The sequence below is a fragment of the Corvus cornix genome, chromosome 1, assembly GCF_000738735.6.
Source record: "Corvus cornix cornix isolate S_Up_H32 chromosome 1, ASM73873v5, whole genome shotgun sequence".
Taxonomy (NCBI): domain Eukaryota; kingdom Metazoa; phylum Chordata; class Aves; order Passeriformes; family Corvidae; genus Corvus; species Corvus cornix.
This window is the reverse complement of record NC_046332.1, coordinates 24,719,583-24,740,272: the sequence shown is the minus strand read 5'-3', so window position 1 is coordinate 24,740,272 and position 20,690 is coordinate 24,719,583. Positions and strand designations below refer to the sequence as shown.

Sequence of the window (20,690 nt, the reverse complement as noted above, 5' to 3'; positions counted from 1 at the left end):
TCAGACAGTGGGATGAAGTACTGGCAGCAGTAAAAGTGAGACTTAGTGCTTCAAAACATGGATATTCAGGCTTCCTACAACGTCAACAAAGAAAAAACAGGAAGAAAAGCCTACTACCCTTTCTAAACTTCCACCAGTGCAACCATGATTAATCACAACATGGCTTTGAGAATTAGTTCTGCATTAAATAAAGAAATTCTATTTTGCTATACAGTATATTTCTTTCACAAGAAATAAAAGCATAAGGAGCTTAAAGAATACCTACTATATGGTATAGATACATTCTAAACATTATGACAGAGATAGTGTAAGAGATTTTTAGAAAATCAGTGCTTTTAAATGTAATTAAGTAATAGTGAAGATAATCACATACAAAACTGTGCCACTGACAGTCTGACAATGCAGGAACATCAGAATTGTTTTCCACCATTCTAAGGCATGGGAAATCTCTGCCTATCTCATGTTGATGAAAGGCAAATTCTATAGGGGGATAGAAAATGGTATTTTAACAGCTGATAATTTCATAAAAAGAAAATGTTCCTAGCACATTTGGAATTCTCTAGGACATGAATGGATTGCAGTAAGGAAAAATATATTGCTGGTAAGAAATCCTGTCCATGGGAGAATCACGAAGTCTTTAGTATCTAGAGCTTCCCTCCAGTTGCCTCTAGGCTGAATGCCATCCAACAAGATGCTTCCCTTTGCCCTTAACACATCCCAATACTGGATAAAGACCCTAACTCTAGGGTTTGAATCCCACTTGGAGTCATGCACCTAAAATGTTACTGCATCCAGCTTTGGACCTGGCAGCAAAGTGTTCTCTCACCACCTATTTCCTTTTCTTTGCAATAGTCTGAGATTTACATATGAGAAAAGAATGATGCTTTGAGCATCACAGAAGTTCAGGGACTATCTGAATGCAAAGTTTTGGTTCAATACCAGTCCAAAAACATATCTCTTAAAGGATTTTATATTTGCTATAGATTACAATCATAACTATTAGTTGCGATTTACCTTTCTACACTAAGAACTCTCCTGAACTCTTGCCAAAGGACAGTTCCCTGGACAGGGCAGGAAAACACTCGAGGTGACCATGACTGGTATCCTGAAGAAACTAAATATTTGCTAGACATCTAGGGCTGTACTAATATCTGAATGTTCTCTTCAGTGCCATTGTAGAGCCCAGCACGCAGGCACAAGAACACCACAGAGTAACAAAGACTGCTGAAGTGAACAAGAGTTTGCCATGATAAATGTGTTCTTGAATGGCAAGCACAATCAGAGGAAGGGCAGCTGTAGCTGTAAAAGGGCAGTATTTTCTAAGCCACACACACACACACAAAGAAGCTGAGAAGTAGCAATACGCCAATTTGTGACACAGGAAGAAACTGCAAATGGGATCCTTTCTGGAGTGATGTCCCATGGGAAGAGGAACCAAGACATTAAATAGCACTGAAGCCCTGACAAAAGTAAGAAGAATAATCCTTTCCTTCCTGCAGGATTGAAACAATTACGAGGAATCAAAACTTTCACATTCATGTACATCCATGAGCATCAGTACCTATAGCAACCTTGCCTATTGACTCAGGGATTTTTCACTTCTAATCATGCTATATTTCCAGCCGAGTTGATATACTAATTTAATTCTATACCTTCTTGGTCACCTGGTGTCTGGGTCCCTCAGCATCCTCTCTCTGCATTCCTCAGGCTTTTGTGATGCCCTGACCACTGGAATTTCCCTCTGGTTGCTAACAGCATCCGGACTAAAGCTGTCAGTAAAGCACTAAATTCGCCCCAAAGGATGATCATTTTATAGCTGTTTGCTTCAGGAAGCCAGTATCACTTGTTCTGGGGAAGTGACAGCCACTCAGACATAAGCAGGTTAGTCGTGTATTAAAACAGGGCAACAGACATGACAAAACAGATTACCCTCCTCACTTGAAACCCTAATGAATGGAAAAAGGAACTGGGAAGAGATGAGAATTCATCTGTCTCTGACTCAGATTTTTCCACTGATGGTCTGATCTTACAAACTATATACATAGGAACTGTGCCACTATATCCCGCCTAAATGACCTGGGGCTGCGTGATCATGACCTATTCTGGTTTGTATTCAGAGAGGACATGCAATGATCTGGTGCACAGCTGCTGTCATTGCTGTTGAGAAATATATACCTTATTTCTTGAAAAAGTTTTGCTGGTATGAGCCACAGTATTCTTGATTACTTGCTGCAAATCTTGGAAGAAATGAGAAAATATTCTTCCATTCTACAAAAGATTTTAATTATTCAAAATTTCAATAAGAACATTGCATGAGGAAATATGAACATTTTCTAAGGAAATATGAAGAAAAAGAAAATCTGCCAAAGAAAGCAACAGGTTCAGAAAATTGTTTATGCAGGTTTTGACTCAGAGATGCCTTCAATTATTGCTGACACCAAAACATTTTGTGAAGTCAAATACTTTTTGGTTATTATATAAAAATAAACAAATAAAACAAATATTCTGATCTCTTTCACGCCAGTGGAAACTGTTGAAAACAACAGACCAATTTTGGCACAGCAGATTAAAATCTTTTCCTAATCTATCATCTAGATATTGCAGGAGCAATGGCAGGAAAGAGGGCAGTAAAAACAAGATCCTCTATAGTAAAATTCAGAGCTGGACAACTTACACTAGCGAAGAAAACAGACCAGAAAATGTGGGTAACTCCCATTCATCAGACTGCCCTACATCAGACTCCGGAGTTTGAAATGATTCAGCGAGAGTGTCCTCAGGGACACTGATGTAAATATAGAGTAACCACAATGCCTTTCTCTGGAGTCCCTCCCATTATACACTGGTTTAGCTAAACAATTTCATTTCAGATAGAACAGAACAGGAATACTTTGGAAAAGGCCAGGTCTGTGTTGCCTTTTTTCCTTTCATAATCTAATGACATCTCTGGTCTAAGATAACCTTCCTTGCTCAATAATATTTAATCTTTATTTTATCTTGAAGTAGACTAGCAAATGCTTTGATAAATGGAGTGAAAGATTTTCCACTTTCCCCCATAACATCTTCAGGTGCTGAAATGCTGAAGTGTTTTACTACAACTCGCTACAGCAGTGCTGTGCAGAGAATCAATGCTTATATTCCCATGCCTTTTTAACATGAGTGAATCACAGCCCATACTCCTTTATATACTAAAATAACCACACACCAGAGAGCCATTTTCCTATCCTCATCTATTGTGGCCACTATTCTGCAAAAACAAGAGCTGCCATCTATGAAAAAAGTCAGGATTCTACCCATTTGTACACTACAGCTGATGCCCTTAACATCCAGGCCTACAACATACAAAGCCCCATACAACCCCTCCACCTCCCAAAAAAACCCTTAAACATTTGTAAGAAAACAAAAAAAAACCTCATGAGAGCCTTAATCAAAGATAATTCCCAACTCCTTTTCTGTGCTAAGTTGTGAATGAGACTGATTAAAACCAACCTGAGAACTAAGAAAATTTTCTTAGTTCTTGGCCAACTGCATTTTGAGATTTGAAGTTTCATTAAGTGAAAACATCTTTCTAGGATGTTTGCATGAAAATTCAGAAAACAGAGGCAATCATAAGAAAAGAGAGACAATTACAAAGCTCTTAATCTCCTGAGACATTTACCTTTTTGTAGCAGGCTTTACTCCAGCCTCATTACATATTTGCTCTGATCATCAATCCTATTTGCAACTTTCAACTGTCTCCATGTTCTTTGTCAGAGGAGCTTGTATCAGGCAATACTTGGAGTGTCTCCATTAATTCAAATTTTAAAAACCAGTAACTGAAGCAAATCAGTATTTGTGCACTGACTGGAAAGAAACCCCTGCAGACTCACGACAACTGAAAATCTCTTTCCATGTCTATACAACTCCCTCCTCTGTCCTTCTCTAAAAAAAGAAGGGTCAAAGCAAAATGCTGGCAGCCCAATGAAATCTTTGGAAGACACAGCGTGCTTTCGGTTATGAGAGGATGGAAAAATGAGAACCCTGGAGATCTTTTGGGAACATTAGGCTTTATTAATCAGGAATGTATTTGCCACATACCAATATTCCCAAACAGTACACTGAAGCAGATAAATGCCTGGGAGCAACAGAACCCATCCAGTTTGGTCTTCTGTCTTATGGGAAGTTCTAGCATAACCTTAGAGGTGGTTTTCCAAGCCATTCCTTTAAAAAGAAACCTCCCCTGCTTCCATAGTACCTACAGGTTGTGTGTTCCAGCACTTTACAACCAATCCAATCAGAACATGGCTCCTAATACCTAACTTGGTAATTTTTGCTGCTCATTGAACTGATTTCTTTAGGTCTTTCTCCCAGCGGACATGAAGAACAATTAATCACTGTGCTCTTGATTATAACTTCTCACTCACTAGTTTTATTGTTTTGGATTTTTTTTTTTTTTAGTATATTCTCCCTAACATGCAACAAAAGCAACACTTTCAGAAGCATATAATGCCAGGTAGGGCTCCTACATATCCTCTTGCCCCTGGACCAGATAACAATCAACCAGTTTCTGCTTTCTCACAGTTTTAACTCTAGGACAATTTCTGCCTTGACAAACGTTTTTGACCTCTCCACATTTCCACTGGGGTTCCACAGGTAGAAATCAGGGCAGAATTTATCCCCATGAGTTTCTGGATTAATGCCTTGGTAAAGGAAGGGGAAAAGGCAAAATTAATTCTCTTTGTTAGTGCTAACACCATTCCTCAGGGATAGTCAGCCCCAAGACAATGATCTTTGTTCAAAGCAAGCACACTTCCATACTCATCTCACATTTACAGCACAGCTTCTACAAGCCAATATCTGCATCAAAAGGGAAAAAAAAGGCTTAAACTCATGAGAGTCTACATTTTGTCAGAGGAACAGGAACTGGGAATGGACTCAAAGCCCATCTTAGACCTGAAATTCTAGCTAAAACAGCAAGTTATAGGAAGAGAAGACAGGTCCCAAATCCATCAAGAATCATGAGGATTCCTGCACTGTAAAGAACATGGTAGTGCAGCTTGTTTGTTACTTCAAAACTCTTCCTTCATCTAAAAGCAGTGCTGTGATGGACGAAGCCCTTCCCAGCCCTGACATCCTGACGCTACACATGCAGCCTGCACTCTGGGATGCCAGCTTACTGTGTCACATTGGCTTGGGTTCTGCCTGTTCTTTTCCTTATGCCTGCAAGCTCAATTGAACTTATGAAAATTCAAACTGTCTTCTGTCTGTTTCATACATCATCAGCAAACAATCACTAGACAAAATGAATTTGCTCTCTGTAATTTGGAGGTTACACAAATGCCTCTGCTGTATAATGTAAAAAAAAAAAGGGAATAAAGTTTGGTATGCAAGGTTAACTCAGCATGGAGGAAAGGAGCAAAGAAACAGAGAGAGAGAACATGAACAATAAAATACTCAAAAGTGGGGAGACTGACATAAGAATTACTTCTGTAAACTGGAGTTGGCCTTGATACCTTTGAGTGATGGGATTAAACAAAGGCACAAGCAAGTTGTGAAAGATCACCCCCAAGAGTGGCTGTATCGCCATCCCTCGTGATTTGTCTACACAATATACTTATTAATAATAACAATGGTTACTATTTATCCCCTAAGAGCTTTGCAAACACAAATTCAGTACTGTTCCCAGAGCCATATCAGCTCGAACCAGATCTAAAGAGTGATCTGCTGAACAAGGCCCAGTGAGGTTAAATGATTTGTCCAGTGCCATTCACTGCACCAGTATCCATAAAGATAAGAACGCTGGATCTCTTGGTCACTGATCAGATCAGGCTGCGTAAGGCTGCCCTTGACAAACCAACCTCTTTTTTAACAAAAATAACATGTCATATACTCCTTATTGCCCTCAGCACATAGCAACATAACTAAAACTATTGCTTTGAAAGCACATCTTTTTCTTCCACCCACAATATGCTGTCACTGTCTCATTCCAAAACCCAGCAGACACTGAGTATGAGCAGAGGTACCTCCTCGTGCTTGACTTAATCCTATTTGGGGTTAGCTGCAAACAGCAAAACACTAAACCACATCCTTAAAGCTAAGTGTTTGAGTAGTCCCATTGACCTCAATAGATCTGCTTGCCTATCAACCCACATGACTTTAGTTGAGAGAACCCAACATAGCAAGAATCCACACCACAGGCCTTTTGCATTAGGAGAATATCTGTACCACATTTAGAAAGTGGAGTTTTTCATGCAACTGTCTGACAGATGTTCAGGTGTTATGTACCTGTATTTTCTTCTAATGCCATGTACCAAGTCAAGTATTTTATATTAGCCAAAAATTTGGCTCATCTTATATTAATCAGTCACTTTAGGGACATCCTAACATTAAAGCAGATTTCCACACTTTCATTGAAGAAATAAAATACAAAACTACCAGGATATGGCTTGCCTTTTTTCTTTGCTGTTTTTGGGTTAATACAGAAAAGACCTTGTGCCAAGTTCACCTTATTTAGGATCTTACAATTAGAAACACCTGATTACAGCAAACATACAGGAAACAAAGGAAATCCTTAAAGCATACCTTCCTCTATAAAAAGTGCCACTATTTTTATTGTGCCAAGTAACTAGCTACATGGACACGAGGTATAGCAAGAACCACATCCTCATCTTACAGGATACGTGTGCTTATGTAAGCACCTCGTTCTCACCTTGTTCTTCTGTATTCCAGAGACAGACTATCCCAAGCCTACAGAACTTAAAAGCAGCTAAAAGTTTAAAAGTGGGGGGGTTTTGTGGGTGTTGTTTTGTTGCAGCTTCTTTTGTTTGTTTGTGGATTTTTTAAGCTATTAGCACAAGAAACTCAAGGATTAAAAATATGGACCTTTACTTTATGGAATGGAAAGACCTAGGCAGGAGAGTCTTAGGAGTCATGATCCCACACTCCATTTCCAGTTTGACCACTGATTTACTTGGACCTTGAGAAATCTGCTCAACATCTCTGTGTGGATGCACTTGACACTTTTGATAAAAAAAGAAAACAAAAAATATTTCCTATACATGAGTTTTAAACTTGTGCATTTATTTCCCCTTCAAAGTCTACAATCTCATGTAACTAAAAAAAGCTCATCCCAGCCAGCACCAATTGCTACTCTTATTTTTTCTTGGGCTGTCCATGGAGGACTTAGTGACCATCTGGATCCTAAGGATTCAAAGAACTTGCCTCAATTCACTCTTATGCTGCTGCTGCTGCATTTTGGAAAGAGAATTACTCCTGCTTTCCAACAAAAATTTTCCCGGTTGTTCACACTAAATTGCAAGACAAGCATGAAATTTGGTACTCACAGATTCAGAAGAGTTTCCCCATTTTTCCCTGAACACCTCCCTTTAAATTGCTGCTGGACCCAGCAAATCCACGAGTGTTTTCAACTCGGCTCACTAGTGTAATTGCAAGGTTAACCTCTGATGGCCAAGGAAGCTGCTCACATTCAGCAATGAAGAGCAGAAAATGTTAAATACCATTCACTGGCCACAGCCTGCAGTTAATACACAATATTTAAACAACACAATGGCATGGCCCTTGCCAGTAATGTAAAAACACAGTGGAGTAGAGCCAGAATGGCACAATCTGCCTGTCTGAGTCATGCTTGGCGCTGTGTGCTGCAGGGGCAGGCATTAGCTGCCCACAGTGTAACTGTACCCTCCAGCTAGTTTACAATAAAACATTAAAATATATTAAAAAATAAGGGGGGGGGGGGTGTAAAGGCATGATAAATCCCCTATAATAGTTAAAGTATTTTAAAACTGGAGTACAAAAGTACCACTTTAGAAGCAGGCTCTGGGTTTCATTACAGACTGCACATTTTGATCTTAAACAAGAAAACAAACTGACTTTGCTTTGTAATATTCCACAGCTTTGTACTGTTCAACTGAAATTGATCTTTTTTCCCCTTTCTACAAGCTTCTGGATTTTGTCATATATTATTTCATTAGACTGAAAGTATCTAAATATGCTATATTTTCCAATCCTCTTTTGCATGCCTGTTGTTCAGTCACTGAAGTTCCAAATCTTAATTATTAACCCAAATACATTCAATAAACAGATTCTAAATATGGGTAGATCAGAGTGATGTGCAATCTGACTTGCCTTTATGGAATAACTATGCTCTTAGAAAAATACTCCTTTCTTGCTGAGAGATGTAGCTGTTATTTTGACTGTTTTGTCGTGTCACAGCAGAGATGAATTAGGCATTTCTGCCTTCATCTACACCCTAGAGCAGCTGAAGTCCCCCATGATGTCATCAGAAAGTTGTTTGTTTTTTTCTCGTACGAAGGAGAAGAATTTGTTACGACATCATGAGAAGAGAACAAACTATGTTTTCTGCTATAAGGAATCTTCTGCTACTTTCTGTTATCTCTGCACCAACGTGCAGAAATCCTCGCTGACAAAGCGACAGGAACTGTAAGTCAACAAACAGAGATGCACAGTATTCCTCCTAATATTCAAAACAAAGCAGGAAAGAATGACCTATTCAGTGGTCTGAAATTAAAGATCTGCAAGATGTAAGTTCCTTTTTAATTTTTAAATAAAACATCCTTTGAACTTCTAAATCCCATTCAAGGGGACTCTGACCTTTATCCAAGACCAGCTACTGTGCTAACACGTTGGATGCATATAGAGGAAAAATACGGACAAAAGGTACCGGAAAAGCTTTTACTTACAGGAATGCAGTGTGGCTTAATCTTTTTGTTTTTAAGGTGCAGTGATTTCAGCATCTACAATGTAACTTCAGGCAGTCTGAAAAGAAACAGGTTAAAATCTCTTTCAGTTATAATTGGTATTTCAGATTTAATTAAAAATTAAACTTTCATAATGTTTCACCATCCAAAGCAATGCATTATCAGTCAAGCGTAGCCTTTTTTTTTTTTGTTAAAAGAAGCTCTTCCCAGAGTAGTTTGCTATGAAAGAAAAAGGCAAAAAGGCAATTGAGAGTAGCAAAATATATTTCTTCAGCAAAGGATCTCTGAATAATTTGGAAAGAAGCCTTCTGCCACTTAATTTTAACAATCAACCTTATACTAATTAAAAAAAAATCACAATTTAAAAAGACAGAAAAACACCATCACATACCAAAGACTGTGAGGATAAAAATGTTCATTTCAGCAAAACAAGGACATTGCTAGGACCAGAACATACGCACCAAAAGGGAAAATATGGTTTTACATAATGCCAGCCAACAACATTTTAAAAAAATTCGTTCTACAGCATGCAGCACTTTCAGATTGTTGCATGGAGGAGCAGAGAAAGACAAGTTCAAAAAGAGGAAAGCTGTTTTTAAAGTGTACAACTCAAAAGGTCCCTTGCAACCTTTTGTTAAGGGATATGAAATAGCTCATCTATAAAACTGCACGGTTTCTTAACATGTAAAATAAATGTCACATTACTGTGTAAAACAGATGATTGAGAAGTGGTAGCTGTAGACACAGCATTTGAACAGATGCAAAAAAATGTTTTTTTTTCAAAATGCAGTTGAAATAGTTGGAATGACAATAAAACTCCAGGGGTTGTGCCATAAATATGAGTTTAAATGTTAGGCTGGAGTTTAAAACCTGTGGTTTTAATTATATCTAATTATAAAGGCTCCAAAACCAGGAGAAATGAGAAAAACAAAAAAATATTAATAATAAATTAAAACAATTTTGCAATAAGCTGTCAGGTTTTGGCCTCATAATAACAAACCATACAGCAATATACACAGACACATACAATGTTCCAATGACTCATTAAAGGAACAAATCAAAACTTCATTAAATTTTATTTTTAAAAGGTGACAGCAGAACTTGCCTAATTTACCCCATTCAAAGTCAAAGCTATTCTCCTCACCAGCAACACACTCACAGAGATGGTCAAATAAATCCCGGATGCAAATCTAACACTGATTTTGAATGTACCACAGGCTGCGAGCAATTCCTAGGTGTAATTTTACTTTGTTCTCCCGTAAGTAAAAATCCAATTCCTCAAATGTCAGTGTTATATGAGGCTTCTCAATCCATCCTCACAGATGTTTAAAATAAAACACACTGTATCAGACTGTCACACAAACATGTTCACACACTCACCAATACCACAAAAAAAAAAAAAAAAAAGAGCTCACAAACTTATTTGTAGGCTTAAGTTTTCCACTCAAGATCAAAGGTATTGAAGAGCAGAAGGGAAAGCAGAGAGCACAGAAGGGGACAGCACAGGAAGAATTAGAAACAATTCTTGAGCATTTGAATGAACAAGAGGCCCCTGATAGAGGCACTAGGATGATGCTGCCACAAGATAACCTTTATAGGCTTGGATGAAATTTTTCCTGAAGGAACCATCTGAGACAGGTGTTCCTGTTCCTTTAGACAACCTTACATCAAACAGCTTTCCTTCTTCCTCTTGACTGACATCTAATAAGGTAGACAAACAGTGAAGAAATCCAGGCAAAAAATTGTTAAGTCCATCAGAAGCAGGCAACAGCACAACTGCCACATAAGTGATAACAGCCTCAGCTTCTGAACTTACATTTCTTTCACTTCCTTCCCCTTCCAAATTTACCCCTTTTCTAACATCTTCAGGACTGTAATGCTGGCTTGCTGGCAGGGAGGGAGAGGGGCAGCGGTATTTAAAATCCAAAGCTATTTCTTCTAATGAATGCAGTGAAAAACTGACCTCAACTGAGAAGACAAAGAGCATTCACTGAGGGTGAAATGTATCCCTCCCTGTGTAGGGAGCCAGCATAGAGAACACACCACTGAAGCCCTATTCTGATGACCTAAATAGGAATAAATTGGTGCATGGACTTCACCACTGTGAATATTGTCCAAAATGCCCATTTTCTTGTAGAGAATGAGGAAACACATGGCCCTCTCCTGTCAAAGCACAACAGCATAGCACCTCCTTCCCATGCTGGGCACAACCCTGACAACTGCTCTTCAGTGTACCTTCCTAGTAGTTTTAAACAGAAGTCTTTCATGCTTTGCCCTCTTTTCCTCTGACTGGAAAGGGAAAGGATGGCTTTACATTTGGCATTACTCTGTGAGTTAGCACGAGGGCATTGTGCCTGCAGATAGGGTGGCCCTTCTCGTCAAGGCAGGCATAATTAGCACACACTATGATCCTCCCATTAAAAGAAAGGGAGCCTCAGAAACAGCTCTCTGTAAGAGCCTGCCTTCCTGTGCACAGGTGAGAATGTTTAACACTTGTGGGGCAGGAGGTCATGATTGTTGACTGAAAGGAGTGGCCTAATCCCCTTGTGGAAAGCAAGAGACATGGCTCAAGAACAGTCAATGAATGTCTGCTTGAGAGAAGCATAAGAGCTGGAATTGCAAAAATTAGGAGTATGGCAGCTCATGAACGAGACACATGAGTAAAGTGTTAACAACAGAGCAAGTGGTACCTCTTAGTTAAGGCTTTAAAACAGGTTTCACTTTGCTTTCTGCCAATTCCTTCTTGCCATAAAGCTTATGCAGAGTCTGAAAACTGAGAGAGGAAAGCTACCAACTCTACAATGACCAAAGTTCATTAGCAATGTTCCATGACTTGCATAGGCCCCTGACGGTGCTTTGCCTCACTCATGTTTATGGTCTTATTCCCCACTTTGACAAGAATCACATTCATTCAATCTAAAAATTAAAGAGAAGGAAAAACAGTGCAATTTGTTATTTGGAAACATTTCAGAAGATGTCAGCCTTCTGCAAACTCTTAGCAATAAAGAAGTTCCATATCTGTAAGGCTTTGATTTTCCTTGAGTACCTTAAGCCAGCTGGAGCAGGTCAGTTAGAGTCATATATAACTGAGCAGTTACGAGGAGAAGGAAGACTGGAAGAGAATACAGCACAACACTAATCAATATCTTTAGAAATTTCTACATATAGAAGTTATAACATCCGTCAATTGATCTTTTTCAAGTTCACTTCTTGAACTGGAAATCAACAATGAAGCCACTGCCAAAAGTAACTACTCAAAGAAGGTAAAATACTGATGTCCTTATTCAAGAAAAAAAATCTCATTGATAATATAAAGGAACTCATCAACAACAACCAGGGAACGAGGGAAGGGGAGGGCACTGGGTGACAAATGGACACACACAAATTGAAAACCAAGCCCATTACCTTCAGGAGAGTATTCAAAAATACTCATGGGCCAGACAAGAGACCTCATTCCAACTTTGGAATCTAAATAATTACATGATATGGCCCAGACTATTTTCTGGCATTTTAGGTTTGAAAACATAAGCAAAGCCATGGAGTAATTGTGTCACAGACACGAAAAAGAAAAGTCAATTGTACAGGCTCCTCATCTAACAACAAATACACAAACTTTGAAATTGGAACCAGTATAGACACACCAGCACAGTGCTCTGTTCAGGTTCATCAGCAACTCAAAAGAACAAATCTTATTAATACAGATATAACATTACATTACTGCTTTTTGAAGGTGAATGCACTTTAGTTGGTATTAGCTCTCTATACAGCTTTATTTTTGTCACCTGTCTCTTGTCCTGAGTGACAGAATAAAAAAGAAATAAAAAAGGTAATGCCAGTGCTTGAAAAATCTTCCCAAAAAGTTTGAATTGGAGCTCTTACTACACTTTCAAAAACATGCAGGAATTTTGGTTATTTCCAGTTCTGCCTTCATACTCATAGCCATTTGTATTGGCTAGCAGAGTTGGCCCAGGCTTTTTCCTAACACTAGGAATAAGCCGTAGGACTGTGGCTCAAACCAGAGTCACAGGGCTGCTGATGGGAGAAACGTGGGGGGTTTTGTAATTTAGCAGAATTGGAGCAGAGAAAAACCTATAGCATTGTGCTGGGATCAAGGGATCCTCCCACCACAGGAATGGACAACAGGACATCAAAGGTTTCTTTGTCAAAATGGCAAATCTCCATCTGTTATTGGTTCACTGCAAAGATGAGTGCCGACAGAGATTTTGTCTTCCTTACGGCATGCATCCTTTGAGTTTACTTTCCCAGTGAAGACTATATCCATTACAAATTTTAATTTACAAACCATGGCTCTTTCAGCTAGAAAAGCATTTTAATCAGGAAAAAGGTGTATTTTTGGCTACATTTCACACACACCCCACATCCCCCAACAGTATTTGAACTATTTTTGTTCAGGTATGATAAAACCTGCCTTTGGGCGAAGACTAAAACTCCTTGAAATCTCAGTTTCAGAAAGTTAGAGACAATCAACTGTATAAAAGCTGCAATGTATAATCCATTCCAGCGGTCACTTGGAAACAGGCACTGGATCAATTTCACCACAAGGACCCTCATACTTGTTAAATGTGTTGGATCCCTTAACAGCACAGTCCACTCCCCTAATTTATTCCTACTGCTAACAGAGTAAGCAACAAGCACTTGAGAAGCCCAGCTGTGAAAACACATGAGAAGCTGAACTTACCAACCCACGGAAGAGTTGGTCTCTATAACTGCACTTAAGATCTGACCTGGACTCCTAATGTTTAGGAGTTAAATGGGTAGTTCTGTTATAATCAGGTGGGACCCAGCATCCTTCTAAATACCTCTTGAAGCTTTCCTCCTACGCAGGGGCGATGATGGTAATCAAGTTGGCTGCTGAAAACCATGATATTCCTTATTCCAACTGTTTTCTTGCACAAGCTGTCCCTAGATCCTGTTTATGTTCCCAAGGAATAGGAACAGTGACAGCATGCAGCTTTCACGAGGCCTTGCCCAAACAATTCTTTCTCTAAAGATACAGTTTTTTTGTGAAGCAGCTCTGAAGCTGATATTCACTGAGCATCTCTTGGAATACAGCTTGAAGACTTTACTTATGCCCTTTACAAGCTATTGTAGCATATAAGCTTCTCCCACTTCTTTTCAAGGTTCATAATGCTTTGATCTTCACAGCCTCACTGCTCCTGCTGAATGGTATCATCTCCCATGGCTCATATTATCTTTAGTGCATAAAATGATAATACCTGTTAAGAAGCAGGCTCTATCACATAATCACAGCAGAACCTTCACATTTATTCTGGTTTAACAGAGAAACTTACATCAATAAATGTTTCATTGTGATGGGTATTTCAGTGCGGTGACAAACTGGGCGGATAAAGGAAATGTGGTGGATATAATTTGTTTGGATTTTAGCAAGGCCTTTGACACACTACCACACAGGAAGCTCATAGAGGCACTACAGAATTATGGTCTGAATACTATTACAATAAGGTGGATAAAAACTGTCTGACAGATAGGAAGCAATGAGTTATTAATCAATGTTAGAAAAGAACAGAAAGAAGAATCTACTCTGATGCAGAGCAATAGGTGCTAGGATTATTATCACTACATAGATTCATTAAGGATGAGAAAAAGAATGTAAATATTGACAGCATCTAAAACTGATGATTCAGAAAAAAGAAATTTATCAAATGTGAAAGGTATCAAAATTGTTAAGATCCAAATAATGGAGATGTGCATGAGCCAAAACAATGTGGTATTTAATATATCTTAAAATGTAAAAAACATTATCAAAAAGCAATACAGACTTTTGTTTTCAAACTCAGAAATAGAAGGTTTTCACTGTGTTTGCTTGACTTCATCATGTTACTATGCACTAGTACGGTCTAGTTGTGAAACTAGCTCCCTTGCAAAGCAAAATAAAATAATATATTTCAGTCACTGTGGTAAGGGCTGATCATCTGGCCTATTTTCTTAGAATACTAGTACTAATGATGAAAAGTTTAAAGTTTAGAGTAATCACATATGACATCCTTAAATTCTTCTTCAGAAACAGGGTACTCTTTTAGTTGTAGTTTCTGAATTTCAACTGCCCTGAACAGCTAAAGCCATTTTGTTGCTGATTTCTGGTACAGGAGATGACATTGAGCTATCCCCACAGAGACACTGCGTACACTCAAAGTTTAATGGCTATTACCTCTCCACTTCCTTCACAGATCTGTCCCAAAGAAATTCAGCCTGACCCTTTCCTGTGAAAGGGCAAGATCCTGGATGAAAAGCAATGTACTTAGGTGAAATGAAAAATCCCGGGGTAATGCACATAAATCTCATGGGACATATGGCAGAGAAGATCAAAGTGATAAACATTTGTTTGGAAATCTACATATCCCTAAATGCTGAGCAATTAAACATAGCAGTTGAACATTTCCAGGATAAACTCATCAATATCAGCAAGATGCGAAGTTCACTACATCCTGCCTCTTTCTCTTTCCTTGCATGGAGAACACACCCCCAGCACCACAGCCTCTGCTTACTTGTGCCACTCCAAGAATAAGGCCAAAATAATTTTTAATGTCTTCTGTCTTGAGAAAGGAAAAGTGAATAAGTGAGTGAAAGCTATGTGTTTTCAACTGTGAGAAATTTGGGAAAGTTTTCACGCTTCCTCTTGACTTACTGCTCATGGTCGTTGTCTTGACATGTGCCATCAGGAGACTATACCTGGTAACTCATCTCCATCACCTATGAAATCCATCATCTGTGGTTTTGGGACCTTTGATCTCCTCCCAAGATCTCCAGTATTTCTTCTACCCTCACACAGCAGCCTAAACCCATCTCCTCTCCCTAACAAGCACCTTCTTTCCTCCATCTTCACTGCAAGAATCTGCCTTGCTCACACTGCAAAGCTTCCATTTTCCCTTCTTGCTGCAGACAGACAAGGGAATAGGATGAAGCTGTGACACTTCTCTCAGGAGAAAGACAGTGAGGGAAGTGGTATTAGCAGAGAGGCATGAATTAGTGGTTCTGATGTCAGAGAAGTGGAAAAAATGAGAGGTGGAAATATGCACCTCAGGTCTCCAGAGCAGCAAGGGCAAGTGTGGCTTCTGCGGCGCCAATAGACTTTAGATGGACAGTAGGTCCATCACTGTTATGCTACCCTAAGCAGATGCCTTATCTCTGCAGCCTACCAAGGACCTTGGGAGAAACTTGGGATTCTGACATGTAAAAAGGGGCATGCGACCTTCTAAAAGTACATAAAATTAATAAAAAGCAAAGTCAGGACTACAGGCTAAGTTTGGACTTCATATAAGCAGGTGCATCAAAGTGGTATCAGGACTCCTCCAGATTACACATAGACAGATTTTATTCCACCACGTGCAGAAGCATGAATCAATGCAGTCTTTTACTTCAGCACATTATTAATGCTTTTGCCAGAAGGCCATTAACCTGGAGCCCAAAACCAGCTCCATCTTGCACAATGTCATGCACAAACCATGCCCAGAAGTTTCACATTATTTCAGTTTATGTAACTGCCATATTAAGCTCAAGGCCCAAGGAGGATACTGAACAATATCTTATTGTACAGGCTATTGAGATTCAATATTACAGGGACAATGCTACCAACCCCCTCCAATTTCATTCATCTCAGAAATCTTTGCAAATTTAATACCAGAGGACTTTGAGACCTTTGGACTGTACTGCAAATCTGCTGCTTAAACTTTTAATGTAACAGTGATGCAGGCTCTCAAATATCTCCCAATAAAGCCCATATATGTAATTCTTGTTTAATTAGACATTATCCAACAAGAAGAGAAATTCAAACCCAGCTGGAACTGTATAAAAGTTCAAGGAAGTTCAGTTCCTGCACTGTGATTTGGCAAAGCTCTATTGTAATTTTTTTTCCCCAGAAACAATGCAGAAAAAAGAAAAAAAAAGAGAATATATCAGCAATGATTTGAACTGATCACTGTGTCAGGACAGGAAATAATATTTGGAAGAAAAAAAGAGAAAACGATCTTCCATTTACTTTCAATATTAGTAAAAACAAGAAAAACATTTTTATACTGTCAGCCGCATCCTGCAAAATCTAGGTAATAAAGCAACAGCATAATGACTAGATAAGTTTAAAATGGATTTTTAAAAAGCATGGCTACCATTTTCTGAAGAATAAGTGTATCTAAATACATTGCAGGACTGGATTCAGAGACCTCAGCATCCTGTCGGCCTGGTCCAATACAAATTATATTTATTCCAGGGACCTTGAACTGTGGAGTGCACACACTTAAATCTATGTAATATTTATCTTTGCTTCAAATACTTAAGATGAAGAATACATGGTATGAGTTCAAGTTCATGGGGCTTCTGCAAGAACTGAGTTGTTCGAAATTCAAAGACTAAAATTCACTCTGGCTCCACTTGCACTACAAAAAACCAAAACACACCTAAGATACAACAGAATGTTATGATTAGAAAAAAAACATTGGGTATTCAACTTGTTCCATAATCTATGTTTAAACAGATGAGATCAAATGTATCCTCCTGGTGGTCAACCAAACTACAAAATTAAAACTGGTATATAACTTTTTAACAGTAAAAAAAATTCTAACAAAACCCCATGTACAGAAAAACACAAAATTAAGTTCCATCATGTTAACACTAACACCAGGCAAAAACTACAAGACCATATGCTAATTACATTCCAGGTAAAGAAGATGAGAGTTCAGATTTGCAAGTGGTAACTAAATTTCTAATAAAATAACAACTTCAATCTTTTTCAAGTCTTTTCCAAAATACCAGAAGTGATTAGAACACATTATGGACCAGTCACTTGCCAAGTTTCATGTTTGAAATCAAAGCTGTTTTAAAATTCCCTGAACAACAAAAAAAGCATTTTAAAACTGGTAACATTCAGTCATGGTGATATAAGCAAATACCAGCCAATCTGAATTTTGGAACATTCTTGATCTAATGCCTTTATGTTGCAATGAAGCCCAGAAAAATATTTCAGGCCCAATTGCTGAGACAGTGAAAATAATATTCATAAATAAAAAAGGATCATTTACATATTATACAACTAAATATTTTATTTCTTCAATATACCTTGAAAGAATTAAAAGGATAGATCCTTCAAGACTTCTGTTGTCATAACTGAGACACATCTTCATTTACCACATTTACCAAAGATGAACCCACCTGTAATTAGTATGGAAGAGCTAAAACTCTTCTTCTTCCCTCCTCTGCACCTCCCACAGAAAGAACTCAGCACTCTTCAAGCAATTTCTCTACAAATAACTATAAAAAGGAAGTGGGTCTATCATGGAGGAACTGCTTCGTTTCTCTGCACGTGCTGAAGAACTCTTTCTGAATTAATGCAGGCCAGCACCATCTCAAGCTCTGCTGCCCCCCCTCCCCTCCCCCCCCCTAAACACTGCATAAGGAACAAAATTTGAACTTGTACCTTCCACAGTAAAGGCACTTGGGAAATACACAAAGCCTGCCAGGTACAAAACACCAACTGCTATTCCACTCTGTGCTACCTTTTTAAGGATTGTTGGCCACTTATTCTAATGTATGCAAGCAAAAGAATGAAATACGGTAAGAAGCCAAAATTTAGGGCAACAGTTTACAATAGAAAGAACAATATTCTAGGAGTCACATGTACCTATAAATTCTCATTATACATCTGTGCATACTAATAGAGACTATTACATAAAATACTGTATTATTTAACATCAACTGAATGGAGGTTTGGTTTCAATTACATGCAGTGAACTGTCCCTTTAATCAGTTGGTATAGTAACAGGGCTAAAATTTCCAAGCAAATTCAGCCTTTCCAAATCCTTGGATCTCAAAATTCTTTAGAAACACGCTTTCTTTTCCATTAAGAGATACAGTGATGCCAACAACAGCTACATTATTCCCCCAGCAGATCTGGAGATGCTCGAGCAGAACTCTGAAGTCCAGCTGCCAGATCTTCTGCTGTAGCCATCTGACACAAAACTCTCCCTCATGCATTTCTCTTTTCTAGCTGAAGTTTTTACTCTTTAACAATGCCCTATGACATTAATATCTTTATATTTTCTGACTGACTGAGCCTCATACTTGGGCAAGAAAGAAACTTTCCATTTCCTGAGCTATAACTGAAACCAGCCTAGGGTTTTATGTAGTCAGTGATCTCCTTTCTGTCCTCATTGACTGGAGGTCTGCATTAAGAAAAAATAACCAGTACAGTAGGGCCCTGATGCTCACAGAAACAAATAAATATATCTTGAATGTGAATTACAGGAGAAAAGTTGTTTTTTTCTTAGTTCTAAGCCACATTAAGTCCAAAAGGAGGAAGTACTACACAGTGAATGTGTACAGAATTATTTCCTAGCTCTGCAGGCTGCAGAAAAATTCCACTGTGTTAAATAAGATGGTACCAAGGCCACTTAAACATATTAGCCTATTAAATCTGCATCTCCTTATTGTTCTTAAAATCCTAATGAAATATTCCAGACCACTATCTGTAGGACTTCTGAAGAGTCATGCATTACCACAATTTCTCTGAAAGCAGGATGACAGTCCACATACCACTGGTGAGACTCTTGCTGATGGCCTGCAGAAAACTCATTAGCCATGTTGCTCTGGCTCACCTATCTTCCAGTTCCTAAACTTCATCTAAAAACAACTTCACCAGCACCACCCCATGCCCCACAATTTAAAAACAACAAACCCTCGGCAAAACCAGCTAAAAGCACATTAAAGATTTAACTTTGCACCGGAAGCAACCCCAGTTAGTTCCTGAATAGAAAACTACACAGGCTAACCTGGAGGGGAGAAAAGCCTCACATCTATGAATAAGAGGAGGATTGTCTCTTATTTCCTAGGATGTCTCTCACAATAAGATGTGTCTGTATCAGAAAAAAATAAAGAACCCTATCTTTAAGTTTCTACAAGTACAGCTCCTCTTAGGAAGGGTTCTTAGCTTTGAGCTATCACCGTGCTAAAAATAGAAATGTTCAGGAAACACATTACTCTTGAAAGTGATTTCACATACAATCTGTAAACATGTTGCCCTTTTAGGTAAAATGGCAATTGTTTGAAAGCCAGAAGCCAGAAACATTAAAGTGGAAGGGATCTTTAAAGACAGTTTGCAACCCAAAAGATTGAAATCTGTGCCTTTTTTTGTTTTCTGTAAAAAAGAGTCTGAAAGGACTAAGTAAAGTTGGGATAGGGGAAAAAGGAGATTGAAAAGAAACTTCTGCACTTTTGCTTTGGAAGTTTTTGTTTATATACACACAGACATATATATACACATATATAAAAGAAATGCAGGTGCTCTTTTCTTTTCATAACCTTGTAGGCATCTCTGAGGGACATGATTTGTAGCAATCCCAACTTTTGTCATGTTTCATGCAAATTTCATGTTTTCATTTTATCAGATATGGCTTATAAAAGAAAACTTAAAATTCACACAGTTCAGGTTACAAGTATAATGCTGTCATAGTTTCCTTTACTACTTTGTTTTTTGAGAAATCCTTATTTTTCTTTTCTCTTATGCATTCCCAATGCAGTTTGAATGCTACAATGCTACTTTATTGGAAGGTATTGTGGACAACTTCTGGTCTGTTGGGTGCAGAACATTGGATGATTATATCTAATATTAAACTTGAAGGTATTAAGAAACACAGTGATTTTTATTCTTCCAGCTGGTCAAAATACTATTTGTTAAGTTTCTCGATGCAAATTCTTAAGCAATGCTTGGAAAAATATGGGATTGTTAAGAACCAACTGTTTGAATGTGCAGTGGTAATAGCTAATAATGATTAAGAACTATTTGCTATATGTATTTTTAATAAATGCCAGTCTAGTAAAGGTTTTCTTTCGAGCTTTAAGCTGGCTTGATTTAGCAGTCTTCCAAATACTTGTTGGCTGTAACTGGTGCCAACACCCAGCTTCTCACTGCATGGCTCACGTGTTGCATCCCAAGATCAAATAAGAAAA

At 38.4% G+C, this 20,690-nt stretch overlaps 1 long non-coding RNA gene across 1 annotated transcript in view; it reads right to left on the bottom strand.

Annotated features, from left to right (window-relative positions):
• Positions 1–20,690, bottom strand: part of LOC109144161 — a 330,238-nt gene that overhangs the window by 188,447 nt on the left and 121,101 nt on the right. Inside the window, exon 4 of the long non-coding RNA XR_002044738.3 lies at positions 8,697–8,772. This is a non-coding gene — a long non-coding RNA (uncharacterized LOC109144161). The remainder of the gene's footprint in view (positions 1–8,696; positions 8,773–20,690) is intronic.